At 37.2% G+C, this 27,845-nt stretch overlaps 1 protein-coding gene across 4 annotated transcripts in view; it reads left to right on the top strand.

Moving 5' to 3' along the window:
* Positions 1 to 4,644: 4,644 nt before the first annotated feature.
* The window catches only part of LOC126754229 (leucine-rich repeat-containing protein 15), a 155,767-nt gene continuing 132,566 nt past the window's right edge, over positions 4,645 to 27,845 (top strand). For 2 of the 4 annotated variants that reach the window (XM_050466209.1, XM_050466236.1), the window contains exons 1-2: positions 4,645 to 4,949; positions 6,722 to 7,161. The gene's annotated coding sequence lies outside the window, so the exon portion shown is untranslated. Of the gene's footprint in view, positions 4,958 to 6,721; positions 7,162 to 27,845 lie in introns of all 4 variants that reach the window. The other 2 variants (XM_050466226.1, XM_050466217.1) reach the window with 2 other exon arrangements.

The raw sequence follows: 27,845 nt of genomic DNA, 5'->3' as shown, positions 1-27,845 counted from the left end.
ACTATGTTGAAAATCTAGTCGAATCTGATATATTCAGGGAGCACAGCGGTTAAATCTGAGGATTTTTCAATTTGTTCCATGCTTGACAAATAATTCCCACTGTAGCAATAAAAATAACGCAATATCGAAGAATGGTAACCAATACTATACTATCTAGCTACAACGAAGACCAAAACATAGACCTTTTTCACTTATACGGAAACAATCATAAAATAACAGCAAATCCGGTGTTCTATGTGTTCTATGTTTTATGTGTTTTTTTTTTTTTTGTTTTTTCCTCTCAAGTCTTGAAACGATAGATGCTTGAAATTCGCCATTAGGGTCGTATATACCTAATTTCAACTTTGGATTTCTGATATTTTTTTTTTCAGTTCAGAAAGTGGTCGCAATATGGAACAATCTTTCCAGCGCGCTAGGTACTAATAGAGAAATAGTCTAGGGAAGAATGGCTAAACGAAGTTAGGAGCTCGATCCGTTAAAAAAGTATGGACCTCAGTATTTTTGCACAATCATTTTAAAATATTGAATTGACAGCGTTACATATATTTTTCTCATTAATATTCCGCTAACCACAACTAACCGTTATTGATAGCTGTTCATACTACGGAAATCGTTGACCACGCATTATTTTCTTGATGTGTGGGAATAAAAAGAAGTCATTGGGTGCCAAGTCAGGGCTGTACGGCGAATGACCCATCAATTCGACGTTTTGGCCGGTCAAAAAGGCGCTGGTTTGAGCGGATGTCTAAGAGCTCGCATTGTCATGTTGCACAATGATTCGTCTTCTCTTGTTCGTTTTTCGAATTTCTGCGAAGACTTCAGGCAAACAAATGGTGGTGTACCACTCAGAATTGACCGTCCTACGTTGCTCAAGCGGAACAGTCGCCACATGACCAGTTTTGCCGAAGAAACAGGCGACCATTTGCTTCGAAGTGCTTCTTCCACGAACAACTTTCGTTGGATTTGGCTCGTCTTGGAAGACCCACACGGTCGATTGCTGTTTTGTTTCGGGCTCATACGCATAGATCCATGATTTGTCACCTGTGACGATCTTATAAACGTCTTTTGAAGCACCGCGATCGTATTTTTTCAGCATTTCTTTACACCAATCCACACGAGCCTTTTTTTGAGCGATTGTCAAATTGTGCGGGATCCAACGAGAACAAACCTTTTTTACGGCCAGGTGTTCATGTAATATCGAATGTATGCTGGTGGGAGAAATGCATAGGCATGCCTCTATCTGAAGGTATGTTACATGACGGTCTTGCATTATCAGTTCACGTACGGCATCGATGTTTTCTGGCACAACGACTGTTTTTGGACGACCTTCACGTCGGTACCAGTTTTTCACAGTGCTATAGGATGGTGCTTCATAGCCATACAAAGATTTTAGTTCATCGATGCACTCTTGTCATGATAATCCACGTCGAAAGTTGTGAAAAATGATCGCTCGTAGAATTGTAATTTTTATGACCACAACTCTCTGAGATAGAAGCTTTGACGTGGCCACATTAAAACGACATAAATGAGTGCATAGTAGTTAAACAAAAAATGAAATTTATAAATCTAAACACAAAAAAAAATGAAAACAGAAAAAAAGAAAGTTTATGGTCGGCCCCCATAACAGGTACTAACATTTACTGAAGCGATCGAAACAAGAAAAGCCGAAAAATTGAATTAATGAATAAAAAGCAAAGCGATGACGGCTCAAGTGTGTCAGTTGGTTTTTTGAAAAAAGAAAGCAATGAAAATTACAAAAACAAAAACTATATGAATGCAGCCAAAATAATGTGATAAAGACCATAGAAAGATTGAAGTTTGAAAACGAAAGCGTCAAAAATACTTTGAGCATAAGAAATGCAATAACAAAAGACAATAAAAACAACAACTAAAGGCAGCAACTCCAAAGTAGATGTGTAGACAGACATATTATACATTGCCACGAGCAACAGAAGTTAATGAAAAGTCTTTAAAAGTCCGAAAAAATAACGCATTAAAATTATAAACGGATAATTTTGAACGAGAAAAAACTGAATTGATTGAGTGAATGCATATTAATCTGCCTAAGTATGCAGACTACTGAGTTTGCCGTACGTGTAAGTCATTAATATTAAATTGAACAAGCGAGTGATTTGCGAAGTGCAGACAATAGCGATTAAGTGTTAATTAAATATCTATGAGCAAGCGAGAGGCTGCTTGGTGAGCATAATGTGAATTTTGTTGGTGTTAATACGGAAAATGAGAAATATGCAGGCTATTATAGCACTATTGGGTCTAACATTTAGCGTTTTTATTTTTTCAAAGTTTTAACGTTTATTGAAGAAAAACCTATAATCTGTTATTCAAAATATTTCCCATCTGAAGTTAAAACATTTTCTCATCTTTCTGGCAGTTTCTTGATTCCATCTGCGCGGCTTCCAATGAGATCGTTCTACAGCGACCGCAACAAATGGTAGTTAGAAGGATTAGATTCTGGACTAAATGGCGGGTGAGACTAAACATCTCAAACGTTGTTTTTCAAATAGTTTTTGAGCGTTCATGCAACATGAGGCCCAGCCTTGTCATGATGGAAAATTATTGCCTAGCAAATTACGGATGTATTTTGGCGAGGTTTCAGACAAGGCGACTCCTTTTCGTGTGACTTCTTCAACCTACTTTTGGAGAAAACAATTCGAGCTGCAGAGCTGAATCAAGAAGGCACTATTTTTTATAAGATACTGGCGTACGCCGATGATATTGATATCATTTGCCTCACCATCCGCGACATTAGTTCTGTTTTCTACAGACTGGATTAGGAAGCGAAACAATTGAGTCTGCTAGTGAACGAGGGTAAGACGAAATATCTCCTGTCATCAAGCAAACAGTCGTCGCCCCGACTTGGCTCCCACGTCACTGTTAACAGTCATTACTTCGAAGTCGTAGCTAATTTCGTCTATCTTGGAAACAGTATTAACACTAACAACAATGCCAGCGTCGAAACGCAGAACAACGCTTGCCGACAGGTGCTGGACTGAGTAGACAATTGAGAAGTAAAGTCCTCTCTCGACGAACAAACACAAAACCACTCTGTAGAGGCATGGATGATGACAACATCTGATGAGTCAAAGTCTATGTTATGGTCCTTTTGTGCATTGGCAATGGCGAATATCGCATTCGATGGAACGATGAGCTGTATGAGATATACGATGACATTGACATAGTTCAGCGAATTTAGAGACACCGGCTACGCTGGCTATGTCTGTCGTCCGAATGGCCAAAAACGCTTCAGCTCTGAAAGTATTCGACTCAGTGCCCGCCGGGGGAAGCTGAGGAAAAGGAAGACTTACACTCCGTTAGAAAGACCATGGAGAGGAGGGACCACATGGAATTACCAATTGGAGCCAAACAAGGAAAACGAAGAACGACTGGCGCGCTGTTGTAAACTCGGCTATAACCGCGTAAGCGATGTCTACGTCAATAAAGCCTCAAGCCACCAGCATTTGCTAAAATGACAAAAATAGTTTAACGTAATCGAAAATTTTTGAACTCAAATTTAATGCGAAACCTTTTATAGTTTATGGAAACAGTTAAGGGGTCTTCAGCATATCATTGACTTCTAAGCCATTATTAAGTGGATTAAAAGCAAAGCACTTCGTCAGATTAGAGTACATGAAGAATTATTAATATCGAGATTAGCTGATAGTTTTGTAGTGTGTCTTTTCGTTATAGGTAGTATAATCCCAAAATGAGAATTAAAGTGTCGAAAAATTTCGAAGATTCTGTCACCAAAGCTTATTAAGTTAACAGTGAAATTAACAAGCTATACAATTACAACAAAAACTCACAATACGCTGATGAATTGGGATTAGAAAACAATTATTTAAAAAAAGTACAACAACCAAAACAAAAATGAATGTCATTCAAAAATTTATGAATTACAACAACAATAACAACAATGCATATTCGAAATGAAACGTGACCAACAAGAACCAAAAACTCTCTTAGCAACACTAACATTGTGGCAGCATTTAAATATCAATTTAATAGCAACAACAACAAAGTGCATATAAGCACGCCCAAGAAGATATAAATACACGCATACATATACATACATATATACATAGATACATATGTACAGCCAGTTTTTTTTATTATTTTCACCTTAAGATTCTTCAAGAAACAACCAAAATGGTATGCAAGACACACAACAACAGCAAGAACAACTACAAGACAGCAATGCAACGACAACAATTGCATTGCCGCTGCCTACTTATGGACTTATATGTATCTACGTTTGTGTATTCTTATAGGTGACACATGTAAATGCGTGTGTGTGAGTGCCATAAGCAACACAGAAACCCACACACATTGATACATGCAGTCAAATACTTCGCAACATGTTGGTGAAACATGTTGGCACACTCATCACGCAACATGTTGCCTGCCAACGAACGCTATGCGCATTCTTATTATTGTTGTACACACGAGTTCGACAGCGGCATGGCGCCTGCCAGCCCCCACCGCCTCGCTGTTGGAGCCGCATCACTGCCGGCCAGGTGAAGTAGTCGCGCTCGACGCAGCCGCTGCCACTGCCATTGTCGCTGCCTCATGTCGTGTTGTGCCGTGCCGACTCGGCTGTTGCTTCCACAGACAGTTGACGTTGCTTTCAGTTTGTTTTTGACCGGTCGTCGTGACGCTTTGGATCCAGTTTTGACGCGCGGCTTTGGATACTTGGCATTGCATTTTCTTTTAGCGTAGCTTGTAGCTGCCTGTGTGACTGCAAGCAAGTGAAACAAGTTAAATAAATATACTCCGTTGTGCATAATGTCGTTTATTTATAAAGTAAATTGAGCAAACGGAAGTGTGTGGAAAAAATCAAACAAAAATTTCTGGCTCACATTTGGGCGAGTGATTTGTAATCGAATTGCCGCGTGTGTGTGTGTGCGTCATTTTCAGTGTACTGAATGGAAGTAAGTGTGTATGTGTGCGAGTAGGTGCAAATTCGTCTGCAGTTGACAAGCGTGACCACGCGACAGTGGCGTTAAATGTGTGAGCAACACTCCAAACTGTTGCTATTTATAGTTGGAAGTGTTGAGAATTGTGGTTGAAAGTGCAGAAGATTTTGAAAAATTGTTACAAATATTATTTTCGGGTTCTTTTATGTATAACAGCGTAACATAACATAACCTAATCTATATTGTGCAAACAAAAAATTTAAAAAAATTTAATTTTACAAAATTTTGAATAACAAAAATTGTGAAATAAAAAGAGTGATAAATAAAAAAATTTTATATTTTTTGAAAAAATTGTAAAAATATTATTTTCGAGTTATAGTAAGTGTTTGTATTTTAGAAGATTTTGAAAAACAAAAATTAAGAAATAATAAAAAGATTAAAAAAAAAATGATTTTGAAGTAAAAAAAGTGATATATAAAAATTTTTAAGCATACTATATTTTGAAAAAATTGCATACATATTATTTTCGAGTATTAGTAAGTGAAAAGAATTTTTAAAATTTGCACAAATATTATTTTCGATTATTAGTTAGTGAAAAGAATTTTGAAAATTTGGATTTTAAAATATTTTGAAAAACAAAAATTATGAATTGTAAAAGGTGTTAATTAAAAAATTTTAAATTTCACATTTTTTGAAAAAATTGTACAAATATTATTTTCGATTTATAGTAAGTGAAAACAAACACTTTTTAAATTTGCATTTTAGAAGATTTTGAAAAACAAAAATTTTGAAATAATAAAAATATAAAAAAAAAAATTGTTTTTGAACTAAAAAAGTGATAAATAAAAATATTTAAGAACGCTATATTTTAAAAAAATTGCACAAATATTATTTTCGAGTATTAGTAAGTGAAAAGAATTTTTAAAATTTGCGTTTTGCAAGGTTTTGAAAAGTAAAAATTTTAAAATAAAAAAGTGTTAATTCAAAAATTTTCAAATTGAATATTTTTGAAAGAATTGTGCGAATATTATTTTCGAGTTGTAGTAAGTGAAAAGAATTTTAAAAATTTGGATTTTAAAAGATTTTGAAAAATAAAAATTTTGAAATAAAAAATTTTAAAATTTTCTATTTTTTGAAAAAATTGTGCAAATATTATTTTCGAGTTGGAGTGAGTGAAAAGAATTTTTAAACTTTGAATTTCATGAAATTTTGAAAAACAATTATTTTGAAATAAAAAAAATGTGTTAAGTAAAAAATGTAAAAATTTATTTTTTGAAAAAAAAAATGTACAAATATTATTTTTGAGCTTTAGTAAGTGAAAACAATTTTTAAAATTTGCATTTTACAATATTTTGGAAAACAAAAAATTGATAAATAGAAAATTCTGAAATATAATATTTTTTTTAAATTATACCAATATTATTTTTGAGTTATAGTAAGTGAAAACAATTTAAAAGTTGGATTTTAAAAGATTTTGAAAAATAAAAATTTCGAAATAAAAAAGTGTTAATTAAAAAATTTTAAAATTTCCAATTTTTTGAAAAAATTGTGCACATATTATTTTCGAGTTGGAGTAAGTGAAAAGATTATTTAATACTTGGATTTTACAAGTTTTTGAAAAAAAAAAATTTAATTTTCAATAAATATTTTTTCGTATTAGAAACTTGCTTAAAAACTACAATTCGCCGTAACAAGCAAAATCTTCATACATATGTACATACATGTATGTATATATGTATGTATAGACTCAATTATAATAAATAAAAATAATAAATTTTACGCTTCAGCAAAATTTTAAACGCTGTTTTCTTGGTAAAAGTGCTTGAAAAATACAGAAAAAAAAATAAAAAAGTTAACGCAAAAAGTGAAGAAGAAGAAATATTAAAAAAAAACAACAAATTTATGCTTCAGCAAAAATTTTACGCTGTTTTCGGTTAGTATAAATAATTAATAAAAAAATATTAAAAAATCAAAAAGTCTGTAAAATTGTGCTTAAATACATACATACATATATGCGATATCAAAACTAAAATATATGTACATACAAGTGAAAAACAAATGCACTGCATAATTTTTATTTTTAAATAAAGTAATTTTTGTGCAAAATCAAACTGCAAAGTGCAACAAGGCACCAGCAACATAATTTACTATAGCTAAATGTGTGTATGCATACATACATACATCTATATACCCACATATAACTGCATATGATTTTTGCGCTCAAACGGTAAGCATCCAATAGCGAAATCTTATATACGAAATTCAAGTTTGGCTCAAAGCCACTCTGATCTAGCGTAAGCATATTGTATATACATATCTACATTTACATATATACTTCTATACACAGTTCTATACATATATGCATTCCTTTGTATATAGCAAAGCTTGGTAGGTATATAATCACAGGCACAAGCGATGGCTCAACTTGGTCGCACGTTTAGACCAGAATTTCGCAATCACAAAAATCAGAAAACCCGTTTCAAGCGCGGCCAACGCATACACACACACACACACAAACACTTAAGAGCGTAAATATGTTTGTAACAAAAAATAAGCCTTAAACGAAACTTAAAACGCACAGCCACAAATGAATATAGTCTGTTGACAGTGTGTTGGTGTTGTTATTGTTAACAACAATTTATTTTTGTATATCATTGCTGTTGTTGTTATTGTAACTGTTGAATCCCATGCTTATAGTCGCTTATTAATAATGTTTTTTAAGCATTTTTTATTCTTTGTCGTCCCTTTTAAGTCTGCGTTTATTGCTTGCTTGATTCGGCTGTTGCTTTGTACGCTCGTATTTGCATTGTTCGCTCGTTATGCCTTCACAGTTGATTGGTTTTTATTATCTTCTCATTCAGATGCGTGTCTTCGGAATTTCTTAGCTCAGAATTGATTAAAGTTACTATATACTAGCATCAGATATTTCAGAACTTGATCTTAATAAGTGGAATATATGTGGAACACATGTGGAACATAATGGAGTGATCTGCCCACAATTCCGTCCTCTTTTTACGAATAAATTCGCGCAAAGCATGCATAACACTCAAATTGTATTCCTTGACAGTTTGGCCGGCCAGTCAGAAGAAATCCTGAGTGCACCACAACTCGATAAGCGAAGAAAATTGTCTACATAACCTTGATTTTTGACCTGCTTTGACGTGATTTTTCGGCTTCGGCTCATCTTTGACACGATATTCGCCCGATGGATCGTTTGTTTCTACGTGTCGTAAGCATAGATCCAAGACTCATCGCCAGTAATAATACATTTCATGACCTCCAAACCGTCGGAAAGCAGTGTTTCACAGAGTCTAACGCGACACTTTTTTTCCGAAAAAATGTAGTGATTTTGGAACCAATCGTGCTTTCACTTACCTTCGGCCTAAATGATCTTTCAATTTGATTTTCACCAATCCTACCGATATTGCAACGATGTCAGTGAGACCTCTGACTAAATAATTGTCGATACTCAAGAACCACTTCCTTTAGAGTTTTGACTAGTGTTGACGTGTTGATCATCAGTTGATGTTGATGGCCGTCCTGGACGTGGTTCTCGACCCTCTTTGAATAATTTGTACAATCAAAAACATTTGCTTGCGACAAAAAAATTATCACCGAAGACTTTTTTCAACATTCTGTACGTTTCGGCACTAGAAATTAGATTCCACACACAAAATTTAATAGAACTTCTTTGTTGAATAATTTCACTCATAGTAAAAAATCGTCGAATGCACTTTAAGTAGTTCAGAAAGACAAGCGTATTCTCAACACTAATGATTATTTTGATGTGACATTAGGCACAGATGTCACTGACAGTCATATCAATATAGAAAAAACAAATATTTCGACAAATGGATTTTCGCGCGCAATTTGAATTAAAAAGTCTTACTACTTTTTGCCACCTCTGTGCCTCACTTTCAGACAGGCATTGTTAGATGTTCTATATAAAGTCACCACACTGCTGAAGCTTACCTATTCGGAACCTTACTCTAGCTTTCCAGTTTAATTTTTTCTGGTATAAACTCCATCTGATGTATGTACCTTTTCGTGTACCTTACATAATTTTAGATAGAATCATTTTTTCGTAAACCTTACATAACGGTAGTAAGCGGCATAACGTTCAAACCAAAGTTCTCTGCTCAAATCGTGCGATCTTTGAAAACACTCCATACAAGCGAAAACCGTTCGTCGAAAGCATCTTTAGACCTTTGTCTATGCATAGTTCTATCTCTTTTGGTTCGAAACCTGTAAGGTCACAAGATATTCTACTTACTTTTACCAATAGATCAATCTCATTTGTTTCCATTTTTAATCTTTATCATAGATATTGGATATAGTGAGAGATGTCTTCTTAAATAAAGAGAGTTTATCAAACAAAACAGGAAAAAGGGTGCGTTGGTATTTCGAGGAAATAATTTTCTCTGTTATCACGACAAATTGAAGAAACTCTCCAAGCAAATGGATTCGTTTGATAGGGTTCTCGGCACCGGGCACCGGTTCTCTTGGTATAAAATGTCTTACCAGCGCTGGACTTCTGGATAGAGATACTGTTTTTACTTGCTCCAACCCTCATTTCATGCAATTATCGTTATAAAGCCTAGCTGGTCTCCGGTGGTATATCGAAGAGTAATGAGAGTAAACGTAGAGTAAATAGAGTAAGCGAAGTTCCCAAATTAGTATAACTAAAGTTCCACACTAATTAAGTTGTGACCACATAAAAGTGGAAAAAATTAAAAAACAAAAAAATATTGGTGGCAGCGTTGGCAGAGTTCAATGGCAGATAATAGCAGATCTATTTTTCAACGAGCAACATTCTCTTCATTGTTAACACTTTTAATGTTTGTTCATCGTTGCGCACTCCTGTTGTTGTACTGTATGCACGTTGTTGGTATTTGCGGTTGACTTTGTAAGCTTTTATCGGCAACGTGCGGTCAGTGGAAACCCGCATGGCGGAGTGACAACCAACCTGTGTATTATTTATGCACACACGTCTAGAAGCATGCTTACGTACATATGTATATATGTATATGAGCATGCCTATATTTCAATGGGTGTGTGTTATGTGGTTTGGCTCTATGGTAAAGGTGTGTCTCAATGAAGCGCAGCGGGTTGCTTCCCGATATATAACCAACAATGCCAATGCTATGGCAGCACTCACCGTGGGCGTCCTCGTGTCGATTGACGCCACAGACAAAGCAGATCGGTAAGCCATGCTCTGCGATGACGATATTGAATATGAAAGTGTCAACATTATGCTTTATTCATGAGAAGAAAAGTGGATCTTGTGCTTTATGGGGTTATTTTCAAAACGTTGGAATGATTTTTGATGCTGACTCATTACCGCGTATTAGTTGTAGTTCGGCATAACTCAACAAATTTTCAAAATTCGATGACTCAGTATACATAATTAAATAATTAATTTTCAAATAAACGAGCTTTCATATAAGCGCCACCTCATTAATAAAGAGTATACACCTAACTACAAGTATTTGCTTTTTCAGATGATCATTTCTCAAGTATTAAAAATACAGAGTGGTTCATACAATGACTAAAAAAATTACAATTTGTTCAATAAACGTATTAGTTATGTCACCAAAGCTTGTTAACCCAATTTTCCAAGATCTTCAGGGGCGCACCTAGTGCGATAGCGTGAAAGCAACGAATTTTCAATCAAATTGTTTTTAGAATTTGAAGAGTATATTTATACAGATTTATAGAGAACCGAATAAAATGTTGAAGGATAAAACTAAGTTTTGTTCGAAAACAAGGTCCTCCATTGCTGCAATGATTTCTGATTGGATCTTCTTCGTGGATGACACCTTTAACTACTACCACTAGCATGATCCACGATCAAATAAATTAAAAAAATAAAGAAGAAAAAGGCGATGTTTAAAAAACTTGTAAATTTTGGCGCCAATTCGAGATGCCAAGTGCAGCCAGTTCTTTCTACGCCTGATCTCTCCAATGCGGTGAAGGTCTTCCTCTTTCTATGCTTCACTCAGCGGGTGCTGCGTCGAATACTTTCAGAGCTGGAATGTTGTCATCCATGACGTAGCCAGCGTAGCCACGGTCTCTTTATTCGCTGAACTATGTCAACTTTAGTTGATTTATAAGACCATAAATCTTCCGCAGAACCTTTCTCCAGAAATCTCGTAAGGTGAACTCATCAGATGTTGTCATCGTCCATGCCTGTGAACCATATAGCAGAACGGGAATAATGAGTGACTTATAGAGTTTCGGTTTTGACGAGAGAGGACTTTACTTCTCAATTGCCTACTCAGTCCGAAGTAGCAGCTGTTGGCAAGAGTTATTCTGCGTTGGATTTCGAGGCTGACATTGTTGTTGGTGTTAATATTGGTTCAAAGATATACGACATTATCTACGACTTTAAAGTTATGACTGTCAACAGTGACGTGGGAGCCAAGTCGCCAGTGCCATGATTCTTTGTTTGATGACAGTAGATATTTCGTCTTGCCCTCGTTCTCTACGACAGATCATGCAAAAATATTTGTTAAAGGACGGATCATTATTTTCCGAATAATCACTGCAGTAAATACGAAAAAGGCAATTTAAAGATAAAGTGATGGAGCTGCTTGAACTAATTGAATTGGGCGCCTACACTTTAGAAGTCTGTAGGTTAGGTTAGGTCGTAGGGTTGATCCGCAAACGATAGATCTCACTTTGACACATATTCATCCTTTGTGTAAAAAAAGGCGTTTCCGCGTAAATGATGAAAATGATAAATAGTGGATTACCCTTTATGTATTGTACATACATATATATATATATATATACCTTACATATATATACATATGAATGTATTTACTCGCATATGCATGGGTACATAAGTGCTCGCGAAAATAGGCACAAGATGAGCTCAAAGTGTGAGTAAGTGTAAATTAAATTCGCAAAAAAAATGGTTGCACACATCTTCACTGCCACAAGCAATATGCGCATGGCTGTGTTGTTGTACAGATTTATATCACATATGCAAGTGTCTGGATTATGCATGCTTATGACCATATGTTTTTTACGCAGATAGCCGATGTCAGGCAGCACATTATGCTTATATTAATGTGCCATACTCAAACACATATATACATATACATAAATACATATCTATGTATGTAGACATTAATATGTAAATGACTGTCTGAATATTTGCGTTGTTTGTTTAATTTTTTAGCAACACGCTTTCTCGCCGTTTAAAGCTTGCGCTGGCTGCCCAAAAAGCTGGCTTACAGCGCCTCAAACGCCGGGCTTGCATGTTTTACATACATATACCATATATATATAAATATATATACAGTATACCTTCGTTGAGGCAGTTGAGGCATGCTCGGCACACCCACAGATCTCTTCTGGCTGTGCGGCTTAACTCTTTGTCTTTTAGTCTGGTTATTCGTTCGCCTGTCATTTCGCATATTCGCAGTGTTTTTGTTTTGCAAAATTCTCAGCGCTTTTTGTAAGCGATTTTCTCCCACCACTACTATGAAAAAAAAAATATGTATATACATATATACATATATATATGTGTGTGTGTGTGTGTGTGTGGAGGCATTCTGCAGCCGCACATTACTTTGGCGCTGTCACTTCTCTTTATTACTTCGTTTGCTGCGGCGTTAATGTATTTGGCTGTGCGATACAGGCAATGTGCGAAACTGAAAAAACGCCGGTAACAACAACATTTTTCTACCCAATATACATGCATACATATGTACATATGTCAATGCATACATACACATGTGTATGTATATAAATAAATGAAAATGAGCAAAAAGCGAAAGAATCACAATTCCTGACTCAGCAGTTGCCAAATAGTGAGGCGAAAAATACGCCGACGATAAGCGAACGAGATATCGCCTACAACAACAACAACCACTGCGTGCATCAATAAGCCCAAAATGAAACACTGATTATATATAAATATATTTATTTGAAATATATAAATACACATGTGTTTGAGTTATGTCAGACGCGTGGTGTTGCCAAATTGGACTTTTTCCCAAATTTGTTGGACATAAATACATTTCTGAGCGGCTTCCAGTTGGCTTGATGTGTGTACCTACTATAGTTGTTGCTATAAAGCAGAAACGGCGAAAAAATTGCTGAGATTAATTAAACAAAAAATCGAAATGGAAATGAAATCAAAATATGCACAAGACTACAAATTAAAATGCGAAATAAAAAAATTAAAATAATAACAAAAACCAGTAAGGAAGCGCTATGTGCGGGTGTAACCGAACATTTTGTACACCTGCAACTTGCCAAGACCAAAGCCAGCGAAATACCTTAAATTGCAAACCTCAACCAGAGGAGTCTAAGCAATTTTATATATGTATATACATACATACATACATACATACATACATACATACATATATATATATTCTGGGTAGTCGAAAAAGTCTTTTCGTATTTCTAATAAAAATAATAATAAGTTTCAACTTCAACTTATTTTTTTTATATTTATACTAAACTTTATTGAACCAAATATGTACCATTTTGGTCCACCACTTTTTGTCTTTTTTCCGCTAGAGACATTTTTTCTTTATGGTCAGACTTTTCTGCTTCTAGTGAAAAACTGCGACAAGCAACTTTCACAGGCTTCTCTTGAAGCCAAATTTACTCCATTAAAGGAGTTCTGCATTGACCGAAACAAATGGTAGTCCGATGGTGCAAGGCCAGGGCGATATGGTGTATGCATCAAAATTTCATAGCCAAGCTCTCCCAGTTTTTGCCGAGTCATCAAAGATGTGTGTGGTCTAGCGTTGTCCTGATGGAAGACGAAGCCCTTTCTGTTGATCAATTCTGGCCGTTTTTTTTTCGATTGCTTGCTTCAATCTTATCAGTTGTTGACAGAAAAATGTAGAATCAATCGTTTGACCAGGCCTTAGCAGCTTATAGTGGATGATTTCTTACCACTCCCACCAAACACTCAACATAACCTTTCGAGGCGTTAATCCTGGCTTTGCGACCATCTGTTAAGCTTCACCACACTTGGACTGTGATCTTTTACGCACATTATTGTCGTATTTGATCCATTTTTCGTCTCCTGTTACCATTCGCTTCAGAAATGGTACGATTTCATTTCGTTTCAGCAAAGAATCGCAGATGTTAATTCGGTCCATAAAATTTTTCACAAGACAATTCATGTGGTACCCAAACATCGAGCTTCTTTTTATAGCCAGCCTTTTTTAAATGGTTCAAAACCGTTTGATGATGAATGTTAAGTTTATCGCTAATGTCATGTTTATGTGACGCTCCTGGCCAATCTTTTCTATTCCCCCATTTGCCCCTCTGAATCCGCCACTGATTGAGTTATCTGAAATTTTACTCAAGTTACAACCCTCATGGACGGATGGACAGTCATCTGAATTTCAAATTTTCTTGTCATCCTGATTTTTTATATATATATATATGACCCTATATCTATCTCGATTAGTTTTAGGTGATACGTACAACCGTTAGATGAACAAAATACAAGTTGCAAGAATATAAAAATATTAACTTCGGCTGCACCGATGCTAAAATACCTTTTACAGCCTTTTTTCTATAAAAGAATTTGACTTTATCGGTAAGTTTGTATGGCAGTGATCCGATCTTAACTATTTCTTCGGAGATTGTACCATTGCCTTGGACAATAATCCGAAGTAAATTTCGTGAAGATATCTTGTCAAAAAAAAAATGGTTTCCATACGGCGACTTGGGCTTGATCGTTCAGCTGGTATGGCAGTTATATTATATGTTATAGCAATTCGATCAATGGTAACGTGAACAACTTCTTCAATAATTCATGCTAAATTTCGTGAAGACGACTTGGCCAAAACTTCAGATCGATATCTCAAGAACTTAGAGTAAACAAGGCTAAATCCACTCAGCTCGTCACGCTGATCATCTACTTATGTGCATATATACTTGTATATATGTATGTATAATATATTATAAGTCTCCGAGCTTTCCTTTTTGGTGCTACAAACTTCGTGGCAAACTTAATATACCCTTTATAGGGTATAATAGTAGAATATGGAAATAATAATAAACTTTAAAATGATAAATTTGTTTATCCAGCCTATAGCTGTCCATATAGATGCATATGTAGGTATATGTATATACATCCGTCATATCGACAGCAGCAACAAATTGCTTGCAATAATTTAAATGAAATGAAATCATAAATTCAGAATATATTTTTTACACAAAATGAATGCCAATTATTGGCAAATATTGAAAATTCAAGCGAATAAAATTTTCAACTAAAATTTTGTTTAATTTATTTTCTTTCTTAATACTCGTATACTTGTATTAGCTCCATTATGATCACAAATTCTTATATTTAGCCAAGCTTTTCGTTTAGTTCGCCATTTTCCAGATACTAGAGGTGCGAGCATGATAAGCTATAGCCATAATATATCTAGTCACTGAGTAGCGAGCCTTGAGAATGTTTATAATAGAAATCATCTCAATAGTTTTATATGCTCATCCCAAAAAAAAATTTCTTTTGACTAATCCAACGAAAATTCGCGCGAAAAACTAAAGCTCTTAAGATTCAGTCGGATCAATTGACGGTCCTTTTTTGACTTGAGAATCATTCGTTTCATACTCTTATCGCCCGAATGGCATAGCAGCTCGTAAACGAATTTTTTTTCGCGTGGTTTATGCTATATTGATCCCATAACGGCGGTACCGACAAATGAGCAGCTTCTTGGTGAAGAAAGGGCGGATGCAAAATTTCAGATTGGATGCAAAGATTCAGATGCAGATATCTCAAAAACTGAGAGATACAGATTGACGGGCGACGGACGTATAGACGAACATGGTTAAATTGACTTAGCTCGTCATACTGATCATTTGTATATATATTTTATAGGGTCTTTGACGTTTGTTGTTGAAGCGACAGAAAACATTCCTGAAGTAATTTTGAGAAACGGTGCCGAGTTAACAGTCCTTGGTTGGATCAAAATCAGTGTCCGTGCCGGTTACTTAGACGCGACTGTCGTGGAAAAATGCTTTTAACGTTTCCTATTGGATATTAGAAACATCGTGGGAAACTTAGCAGAGCTCAGTGATTTCAAACGTTATATATGTAGATGCAGGCTCTGGAGTCTAAAAATTCTCTAGGTTGGGAAAAATACAGACTCCCCAGCGCTGAAAATGCTTGAGTCGCTACCAAGTGATAGTAGTAGAGTTTCGTTGAGATCTTCACTGATTCGAATTGGTATCCGTCCAGAATTACTTATATTAGTAATAAAACGACAGGCTGTGATGCATCTATCAAGGGACTCTCAATCTCTTCAATCAACAGTACGATTTGTATGATAAATGAAAAAGAGAACGCAGCGGAATAAGCTTATGCTTTGCCTTACCTTACCTTAAAAGCCTACAGGCATTGAAAAAAAGAAAAACTCCAAATAAAGAGGAAACAATGAAAAGTAATCGCCATAATATTAATGGATTATGTAATACTTGCTTTGGGAGCATTTAGTTTTTAAGTACCTGATAGTCCTGAATCATATTTCGGGCCCGGTTCGATCAGCCTCAACCCGTTTGGTGATGTTTCCTCATGGAAGCTGAATTTTTCGACCGTTGTGCCAATGATACGTTCTTTGCTCACCCAATTGTTAAAGTCGCCAAGCTCAAATTTGACATTGTGGAGGGGGCAGCTCTCATAGGTGCGCTCCGAGAGCCCATAGAAGGCAACATTGATCATATCGTCCAACTCTTCCGGGGCGGGAGTGCAATTCAGCTTTATGTTAAAGAACGTCGCCTTGATGCGGATTGTGGCTAAACGTTCATCCACCGGAGTGAACGACAGGACTCGGCGACGGAGTCTCTCTCCCTTCACGAATCTCACACAGAATTTGCGCTACTTTATATGGCCACTATAGTAAATGCCACAAGGATCTACTACGACGACTGGACGACGGTGATGTCAGGCTTTATTTTTACGGCGATGTCAACCAGCTGGGCAGCGGCACCTTCCCAATTAAGGAACCAGACATTCTAGGTGCATGTTCGTAAATGTTTATCCATAATGCGTTTACCATGGTCGTCATCAAAAGGGAGGTTTCTCTTCCGAGGCTGTTGTTTCGTTTTCATGGGAGGCGGTTTTTACGTGGCCGGTCCCAAACCCAGCGCACAACCCTGGGGTGGGATGGGTTACTTTCTCAATTTAGCTCGCCTTCAAACATATGTTTTTTGTCACCCAGAGGAATTTTGGTCTAAGACCGGAAGTCGTGAGCAGCTTGAGCCTTATGTAAATGAATCGTTTCTGGTCATTCCCAAGTGAATGGCAATCAGAGAACTCTCCTCACTTGCGTGAACTTCTACACATGGGTTGAAGAAATAGAATATTTTACGCATGTCTTTTCGGATCAGAACTTCTATATATTTTAAGAAATGAAATTGGTTTTATTTTTTAAACCTCGATTCTCAGCTAAACAAGTATCGAATATTACTGTAATATCGTAGTCATATCATCAAATCAAAGACTCGGAAGCCCAAGCACGCTTGCAGTGTACCCAACAATGAAACTGTTTACTTTTATTTTCATCTCCGGCTATGTACCACCACGCAGCTCCGCAACATAACCTTTGTCGCCGCCACAAATGCCACACAAAAACCAGTTTATCCTCTGGCTATTCGCACCTATGACAACAAATATATGCGCGTGGATATGAGCGTAGAAATTCATGAGCTTGGCGTTTTTAACCCTTGCATAGACAAGCTATCAGCGACGTTAAATTCATTGCATTTTGCACCTTTTTTCTATGGGTTTCACGGGTTTGCCAGCGTGAGTTTGCATTCGGGATGCTGCAAGTTGTCGACGTGACTGCAAGGCAACAAAAACAAGCCGGGAAAAAGCGAATGGGTGACTAAGCGCGTATGTGGCATGCAACCTGGCATTCGATGAGCAGCAACAAAGAAAAATCCAAATCAAAAGCATTTGAACGAAATTCTGTGTTTCGAGAAACGCTTCGCCCATTCACATTTATTTTTAGCATTTTTCGTGAGGCTGGCAGAAAAAGAAGAACCTTGCTCTCGCACTGTGGGTAAGGCCAAAAAGGATGTCGCTTTCTGCTCAGGCATGTTAAGCGCTCCGAAGCGCAGTGCAAATCTACAATCTACAAGTTCTTTTTGCGACGCTGCTCGCAACTGTGCGATAACTAGCGATAAAACAACAGGAACAAAACGAAACTAGTCGTACGACACGAGACAAAACTCAGCTTAAGTTGGCACTACCCACTTGTTTGCCAACGGCCACGTCGTAACTCGAACCCACTTCGCGGCAGACTTTGCGGCGTAGACAAAAGTAATTTTCATTTGCGCCGCGGCTGTACTCGCGGCCAAAGAACCCAACACAGCCGGCAGAAAAACAAGGCTGAGCGCCCGGTCTGCAACTCGTCGCAGAAACCAGCTAAGTGGTGGTACAGGCAGACGACGCGTTGCTGTGGTCGACGTTCGCGGTATGTTATTTCTACTAGACGTCAGGCGGCGGGCAGACAGGCGAAGCGTGTGCCTGTACTGTCTTCATAGTTTAAGCAGTTGGCGGCGGAAGTTTGCGCCACCACGAACGTTGCGTCGGTATCAGGCTCGCTATGTGCCGAAGGAGCACACAACAGGCCGGCAATGACAACAATAAACAGAGGTACCAGCAAAACAAGTGTTGTGTTGTGGTGCGGTGTAGCAGTGGAATACAGCACTTTAATTGGTGTACGTGTCGAAGAGGTTGATTTTATTCGTTCGTGGCTCTGGTTGCGGTTGGGGATTGCTTAAACGCATGTCCTAATTAAATGCATACGTAATTTGGCAGTAGAATATTGAGAAACTAATTAAAAATGCAAGTACTTAAGAGCTCGGACTTTCAAATTGGTGAAATTTGGGTGGAGAACCAGCGGGTAAAAAGTCGACAAAGTTAGCTAAAGGATCACAGGGAGGCCTATCGGAAGTCGCGGAATTATGTTTAATGCGTCTTATGGCCAACAGAATACAATTTCAGTTTTGATTTCTGCCAAATCAAGGTTACAGGATTACTGAAAAATGGACATTGCTATTATAATAGACTCTGAAAAAATACTTCACAAATAAGAAGTTTTCGTACCAGAACTTGATTTTGTTCATTCAGTTTGTAGTTTGTCATTCACAGCTATATACTATAGTGGTCCGATATCGGCGTCTCCAACAAATAAGTCGCTTCTTGAAGAGAAAAGGACGTGTGCAAAGTTTGAGATCGATATCTCAAAAACCGAGGGAATAGTTCGCATGTATAGAGACAGGCAAAGAGACTGACCGAGATGAATGAACTCAGTTCGTAATACTGATCATTTATATATATTTTTGTAGGGTCTCCGACGTTTGCTTTTGGGTACAAACGTCGTCCGAATATACCCTGCTCAGGGTACAATTAAGCGTTTCTTCAAGTCAGCAGTCCTGCACTAAATGGGTTATGAACGGTCTCAGCAACGCACAAAAATCTGAAAATAAACTTCGAGACTGTCTCTGACAAAACATTTAAGACGACCAAGTCATTTATTAAGGATATTTCAAGATCAAACTTCACGGGATAATATAATATTTTAACGGGTTAGGAATTGAGCGGTTTAGAATTATTTCGGCGTATATGGATACAAGGAAATATGTGTTAGATGGTTGAGTTTAAACTTTAATGTCTGCGGGAACTTTTTCCGTTCAGCAATAGGTGGTTCTATCAAGATATTATTTAAGGTGTTACATGGTTTTACGGGTTTCAAAAAATCGATTTTTTTGATTGTCTTATTCTACAACACCTCCAGAGTATTGTCCTAAATTTTCAAGTTGGTCAGACTAATAGTTTCGGAGATACAGCCTTGAGAACTTGTGCGCTCGAGGCTAGCTAAAGGCTAGGTGCGCCGTCTTCAAACACGTTTTTCTCGAAACTTTGTTTTTAAAGTCGGTTGGCAAGATTTCTCGAGAACTACGCAATCGATCTTTACACAGTTCTTTGAGATATAATTCTTAAAGTCTTGGACAAAGTATTATTTGAAAAAAAAAAGTTTGCGAAATTTTCTCTGAAATTTCCTTTTTTTTGCAAAAACGTCTGCCAAAAATGCAATTTTCAGTTTTTTTCTTTCGTTCAAGTTCTAAGTTAAGGTTTTAACTAAAACACGTATTTTTCACTTGAGATGATCCCGTAAAGAGTTATACTGTCAAAGCGGGCGCATCTTTTTTCCGAGGGTCGCAATGGCCGAGTTTAAATTTTTTTTTTTATAGATTTCAGAATTACTTTGTTAATAGTGTATGTTTGTAACAGTAAAAAATTCTGCTAAAGTATTATTTTATTTTTTTATATGAGAAAAAGATTGTTGAAAAAAGGCTGTTTTCTACCCGAGAAAACCCATCCAACCCCTTAACGGACATTAGTTCTAGCATTTGATGTCACGTTTCTGCTCGTACAGCGCCGAGTCTTAAATGTGCTATGCTTAAGGTTGGGTAACGGTAGTATATGTATCTTAGGAAATCATGCCTGCTGTTCTCACGAAACGGGAGAAATCATTCCACGAAACAACTTCTCTTTCTTCTAACAGGCAATTGTATAATACCTCATTTAATATACAGATAACAAAAAAAAATTTTAAATAAATTAAAGAAGTTTCCATGGAAAACATGGAACAGAGCGAAAAGCACAACATTTCATGACAATTTGTAAGCGAGTTTCCTATTTAATTTTCTTAACGAGCTTTACGAATAGCATTGCATATGAGTTTGTGAGCCGTTACACACACACACACACACACGCACACCGTAGTTAGCTAGAAAATAAACACGTACATGGAAGCACAGCAACAAATAGTCAAACTTGCGAAATGGCAAACTGCTAAGCCTGCTAGGAGGCAAAGCCACACCGCTCCGTCAGCCAACCGCACAAGCCGATACGCCGGCAAGTCGCGCCAGACAAGCGCCGCTGACGCCACGACGCAAAATTGCTGCAGGATAATTGAAAATTTTCGTAAGTGAATGGAAATGTTTGCACAATTGAAAATTGTCCTGAGCGCTTTCTCTCTCTCTCCCACTCTCTGTGTGTGCGAACGAGTATGACCCTTGCAAATGTGGCAACTTTTGTTTGCAAAGTGCATACGAGCTTGCATATACATATGTACTACGCATTCACAAATGCGCTTGGTTAGTTTGATGAGTCTGTGACACTTCAGATTTCCTACGTCTCAACATTAAATGCAACCCTGTCACTCTTAACTATCAGTTTTCTATGAAATTTTGTTTGCTTGTGACAGTTATTGGTAGTGGCAGTGGTTCAGAACTTAGGAACAAGTGAAACCTTTCCACTGACAGAGGTCACACTTGCAGAAAAGCACTGGCTTATGAATAAATGAAGAGCTCTACTTTAGATGGCCTCCACAATTGCAATTCTGAATTTGTCGCCAGATGTATTGAAACCGAATTTGGACCAACTTTGTCGTTTTTTCCTCCGTGAAGGTGGTCGAGAGAACCAACAGAAGAAACTCTGAATGTTTATTACCTCTAAAATATGGTCAACTTTTCCTACAAAACAGTACATCAGGTCGTTTATTCTCATGATTTGAGGCTTTATTGTAAAAAACTCGTTACATACTCGTTGTTCAAAATATTTTCCATCGCCGGCACAATTTTTTCTCATCTTTTTGGCATTGCTTGTCTTTAGACACGATCCATGAATCGGTCCAATTTTTGCCTTCTTCGTAAGAACGGAAGAGTTGTTCGGGCAGGTCATGCGTCATCAATCGGAATAAGTAGAAGTCGAGAGAAGCGAAGTCAGGAGAGTACGGAGTGTAGGGAGAATATACCATTTCAACGTGTCCAGCCATGTTTTCACGACCTCGTTTGTGGCCCAGCATTGCCATGTAGAAGTATAATCTTGTCATGTCTTGTCGAGTATTGCGGATGGTTTTCTTCAACGCTCGACACACACGTATTCCTTGGGTCCGATAGAGAGTTCCTGTATTGGTTTCGCCCGCTGGCAAGAGTTCATTGTACACTACACCGAGCCGAGCAAACTTTTTCAGCGGTCCGGAACGTTCCTCATTGTCCACATCAGAGCTCGAGAGCTCGACACCATGGACGTAAGTCCAACTGTCGCTGAGTTCTTGCGCAATCAATATCGGATCTAAAATATATTATGTATAGCAGAACGAAATAGGCGTTTCTTTGTTGGAAATTTTGAAAGATCTTACAGATAATTTAATGAACGAATGAGTTTCTCAATATTTTAAGGTATCTTGGTACTCAGCTCAGTGAAACCATACAGATTCTGGCATTCTTTAAAGACCGAATTCACTATAGAAATTAATTACTAGCTGGAGAAATCGGTCTGTAGCATCTGTCGATCTATCTCAGCTGAATGAGTGGTCTAGTGCTTACTCGTTGATCAGAATATCCGAGCTACGAGTCAAGTTGTCTGAAGTCTTGGAGTTTTTCATAAGTTTTGACTTCCATGCGAGGTTTAAGTCAAAGCTGAGAACATCCATACTTAGCAGAAACAACAAAAAAATATTAGTTTATTATTTTATTTTACTTACTCTCAAATAAAAAAAATATTACGTGCTCTACTTATGCAATAAACTTTCATAATTATTTGCGAATCCTTGGAAGTTTTAGCTTCGCCATCCCGCACTCAAATAAGCCAATATTGACTTCATTTTGCAATCAGTGCTCAGAATGGTCAGGAATTTTCCAATCAGCCAGATTTCAATCAACTAATTTCTGTTTATTTATATTTTACAAAGTTCTCATACAAGTTATTAAATCCAACACACAAGCGAGTTGCTGAGTACACATTGCTGCCAAGCATCCGCACGAGTTGAAAAAAGAAGTGACGAAACTTGTAAACAGACAAATTCGCTCGCATGCCAAAGTGTACGAAAATTTCTGCAATCCCTTGTTTGTATTTAGCTTAAAAGGAAATCTCATTTACAGCGTCAAATTGCTGCTCGCCCACCCATTACTCTTTCTTCTGTCTTCTCCTACTTCTTCTTCTGCTTTATGCTCTCATTAAGCGGCAGGAGTGCAACGACTGTTCGCAACTGACCATATGTGCGGAGATGTGTTGGACGATGCCGCTAAACGCGTTTGGACTTCAAAAATCCCATTATTCAACTCAAGAGTCAACTGTAGCACACACTCTCACTTAAGCGTACAAACATACATACTTGTATGTACTATGAGTATAGCACATATGGGCGGGCTGTACTTGAGAAATTACTTGACGTGATTTGTTAAAGAGAATGGGGGGACTCAAGTACACTGCATGGTTGTTTCTTAAGATTTACAGGAAAACATGTTACCCGTCGGAACAAGTCTACGCAATTGTTTGGGAGAATTGAAAATTCTAGCGGTCGCTCATTGTTGACTAACCTGGCCACAACTGGTTGACCAATCCAATATTATAATACTTTCACCCTTTGAAGAGTTAAGGAATTTTCGTCGCTCTGCTGTTGCCTACGATGTCTACCGATTGGATTGGATTGGAGAGAAATCATCCATACATATAAAAATTGAAATAAATGAGAGTTATCTTTTTGGCTTTTTCAAGATAATAGGAACTACTCTTCAATATGTGATAAACACGGATTCAACTTGGCCTTGAATGTTTCTGCTCTGATTAAAAAGGGTGATCCATTTCATGGTTCCCAATTAAAAAAAAAAAAAAATACATAAACTTAAAATTTAATGGAAAATTATTAGCATTCGTAAGAACATTTTTAGGCATTTAGTTGTTGAAGATTATCTCTTACAAATTTTGGCCGTGGCTACTTCTCTGATGGTCCATCCGTTGACTCCAATGTTTGATGACTCGTTCGAGCATTTCAATTCGTAGCTGGCGAATCACATTCCTGACGTTTTGCTCCAAGGCCTGAATACAAGCGGGATTATCCTTATAGACCGCGATAACTGCCGCCATGGACGGTTACATTCGCACTGGCATAATTTTTGAAGAAATATGGACCGATGATTCACGGCCCACAAACCACACCAAACTGTTGTTATTTCTGGATGAAATGGCAGTTCTTGAATCTCTTCACATCGCTCTTCGTCCCAAATTCCGCAATTTTGCTTTCTTATGTACCCATTGTGCCAGAAATAGATCTCATCGCTGAACAAAATTTGGCTCGAAGACGTCGAATCTTCCCGGAACTTTCCAAGAGCAGCACATTCTCGAAAATGGCAGAAACGACACTTTGAAATCATATAATCTTTATTGGAAAGCCCTGCATTATTCAAATCATAACTTATGACTTTTGGAATATACATACATATATATTAATTTACCGAAATGTAAATATTTCCTACTGGGCATTCTTGCACTTCTGTAAGCGCCCAAACACACATAGATTTATAAATACTTCAGACACTTGTACGTCGTTGACCAACGTCCAGGCAGTTCAGTAAGCCAGTGTTCTTGTTTGTTTGTTGTTGTTTTTTGCTATCAAATACAACAAAGGCACTGTCAAAGTTGTAACAGACAAAGTTTATGGAGTCAACACTCGAACTATCGCCGCCAACCAGTTTACTAGCCGCTTCTCAAAACTCATATTTATGTTTGTGTTTGTTTGGCTTTAACTTCGGTATGAAAGTATGCGCGAGTGACAGGGATGCCACTTGAAGAATATTAAATTAAAAAAATAATAATAAAAATGAAATTTACCGAAGTTGTCTTCACACAAGGCAGTGAAAACAAGTTAACGAGAAATAGAAAGATCAGAACATTTTTGAGTACTCAGTTGGTCCATTTTGGATCGATAGATTGTGGAATGAAGTAGATACTATAAAGACATGGAGAATCTGAAACAAGTAAGGAACGCCATTTCACAATTTATTGTAAGGGTTGAATGTAAACTGTTTATTAGTAAGCTCAACAGCTGATGAGATTGCTAAAACTGGCATATATCTGGCTACCGAACAAGTACAAGAATTACGGAAGTCACTAAAAACTATATACAATGAAGTTGCCGAAGGGGCTGACAGGCGAATCAGAGCGAGATGGAATGCCTTAAGTACATAAGTTCATGCAGGATCGCCATGATCATGTGTAAGAGCCACTTCGGATTACTCGCTTGCTTCTTACTCACACGATCTCGAAATGACTGCTGGACGCCCATTGGCTTCTTGACAGGTCACAGCCTGCTGGCATCACATGCGAGCCGGATGGGCATAAGTGTTGACGATGCATGCAGAGAAGTTGACATGAGAGAGATGCTGGCATATCTCCTATGCCTGTGTCCAGCACTAACTTAACTATCTAGGAGCTTCGGAGTTCAAGGCCCTAGATGAAGTATCAAACTTAGATATCCCGTCGCTCTTAAAGTTCGCAAAAAGCATTGGTGTCCGGTATGACGAAAACTCCACCTCAAACTAAACTGAATCTCCAACTGGTATTAGTAAGTACCTGTAGATATATTTTTCTATCTAAAACAGGGTTGATTTTTTCTTTAATCTTTAATAGCATTCTATAAATTATGAAGCCTACTAGGTCAACTAGAAATTAAAAATCATAATTGTTTTAGATTTTTTTGTAAATCAACCAACACTTTTGGATCTAAGTGGCAACGCTGATGTGTCTTACGTTACTACAAATATAATGAGCAACATTACAAAATTTTTTACTTCTGTTTGTTCCTATGTCATTTTAGCTTTTATCTGCTCGAAGATTGATTTCATTTTATAAGTGAACTGATTTATCTTTTTGCTTTTAACAAATAACAACCGCGTCTGCCCCAAAAGTGTCTCACATGCCGCGCACTACAGTTCCTTATCGCCTTCTCGTTGCTGGCTGTCATGAGCAATTCTTCATTACCTTTCTTCGCATAACGAGGCATTTTCGAGCTTGATTGATCTCAATTTCGATTGTTTGCTTTTGTTGTTGTAGCATTCTTGTTGGTTGCTTGCAACAAAATTGAATCTCCGTGACAAGTGGCCAAGCGAATAAATGATAAAAAATATGTGGGAAAAATATCAATAAAAGCGAAATATTTGTGTTTTATTTTTGTAGTTGTTGTTGTTGCTAAGTCGCCCAAATAAAGTGTGGTCTGCTTTCGTGTGTGTGTGGTCCCCAGATGCTATCATGAAATTAATTAATTGCGTTTTTCGGCAAATTATTGCTTGTTTTTGGTTTGTTTTTGTTTCCATTTTTTACGCATCCACATTTCTTGTTCATTTTCATTTCGGTTTTTGTGGTGTTTTTGTGCTTGCCAATTTCTTGCTGCAGCCACCAGTGTGTACGAATTAAATGATTACAAGGAAAATGCGGTAATGAAAAATCTCCTTGGGAATATTAGGTATGATCATTCATCTTGTTATTTAGCGGTGGATGTGACGATGTGTGGTTATAACTGGTAATATACTTCGAATAAAATGTAAAGAAAATGAGTAAAAAAAATTATTATAAAACATAAGTAGCTTAGGGATATGGCAGCTGTGGCAACATTCGATAGTCATTGATTGACAGTTTAATGCTTGCATAGTTTGTTGACACGTAAAAATACGACCCTGCGTGTGCGAGACTCGAAGTTCTCTTGTTAACTGTGTATCAAGTCTATTTGTCACTTGTATCTGAGCCTGATCGTTGCGGTCTCAAGATCTGTTCATTTTATTTTTGATATTCTAGTAGTCTTTACTTCTCTCGTTTCTTATACGAGATAATTTAACTGAGAGCTAAAACAGCTGATATTCTGTAAAGTTGAGAATGATTCTTATAGCAGTGCACGCATTCTAGAGTACGTCAAAGGTTTCACTTAGTGATCAGTCTCATGATGGGTTCAATAAAGAAATAAGTGGACTAAAGAGTGTGCATCAAGAAAACTCCATATTCCGAGACCTTTTTTTATGCCGAAAAAGCACTCGATATTAGTTGAATGTCGATTGTAGCCACTTTAAATGAGAGATTTTTTCCCAAATGCTGATTTGAGACGAACTGGCCACGCATCGATCGTGAGACGCAGTTCATGCATGGAGACATTGTCCCCTGCACGGACAGGAGCTCGCTTCAATGACTCAATATTTAGGTCTAGCGCCGAGCAAGCCGTGGATTGTCATATGGACCACAACTTCTAATTCTACTTGTTGAGGTCGAGACTAGCTGCTGTCCAAACATCCGTTGATATGAAGTCCGGTACGTTGTTTTCGGTCCACAGTCGAGTGATTTTTGCTTTGTGAGCTGGAGCAGAGTGTAGCTGAAAAGCCCACGACTTGTTGTCAGATATAGTAATAGAATAAATCTGTATTCCAGCATAGTTTTAATGAAGACACGTAGTAACTAAATATAGGTCGATTGGTATCAACCCCGGAAGGCGATAAAATCTGAAATTATGGAACCAATTTTTTGAGTGACAATAAGCTGTGGTTAAATGTATTAAATATTTAATTCTACGCTCACTCTCTTCCGAGAATATAGCGATCTTACATAGCGGCTTAAGTTTTTACTCGTCCCTGGTGGACATTTGAATGCTACAGTCGAAGAAACCACCTGAATATTTTGCTACTAAAAAGCTGAATGTGACAAGGTAGCCAGATGAAATCGTGAGCAAAATCTTAAATATAATAATATTTCAGCTTATGGTATTATGGATTTCGGGTAGTGACTGCTGAAAAAAAAAATTACAATGTTAAAGTCTTCAGAGGTTTGTCATATTCCTCTTACCCTGAGTTGGTGAGCACGGAAATGTTTCACAGCCGAAGCTTTTAAAACCCAACTAATGTAGTTGTGCTTCCCGGCTAATTTCACTGTCGCACAGTGCTAGTTACGCTAACAATAGCTAATACAACGTTTTATTGCTATAGTTGTGATGTTGATTTAAGCTTTGTTTTTGCTATGCTCCCCCTTCTGCCTTGCCAACTGTGCGCAACAACAACAACACACCACATTAATGGAGCTCTCTCTGCAAT

The sequence above is a fragment of the Bactrocera neohumeralis genome, chromosome 2 (assembly GCF_024586455.1).
Source record: "Bactrocera neohumeralis isolate Rockhampton chromosome 2, APGP_CSIRO_Bneo_wtdbg2-racon-allhic-juicebox.fasta_v2, whole genome shotgun sequence".
NCBI classification, from domain to species: Eukaryota; Metazoa; Arthropoda; class Insecta; order Diptera; family Tephritidae; genus Bactrocera; species Bactrocera neohumeralis.
The sequence above is the reverse complement of the archived record's forward strand: the minus strand, read 5'-3'. Positions and strand labels throughout refer to the sequence as shown.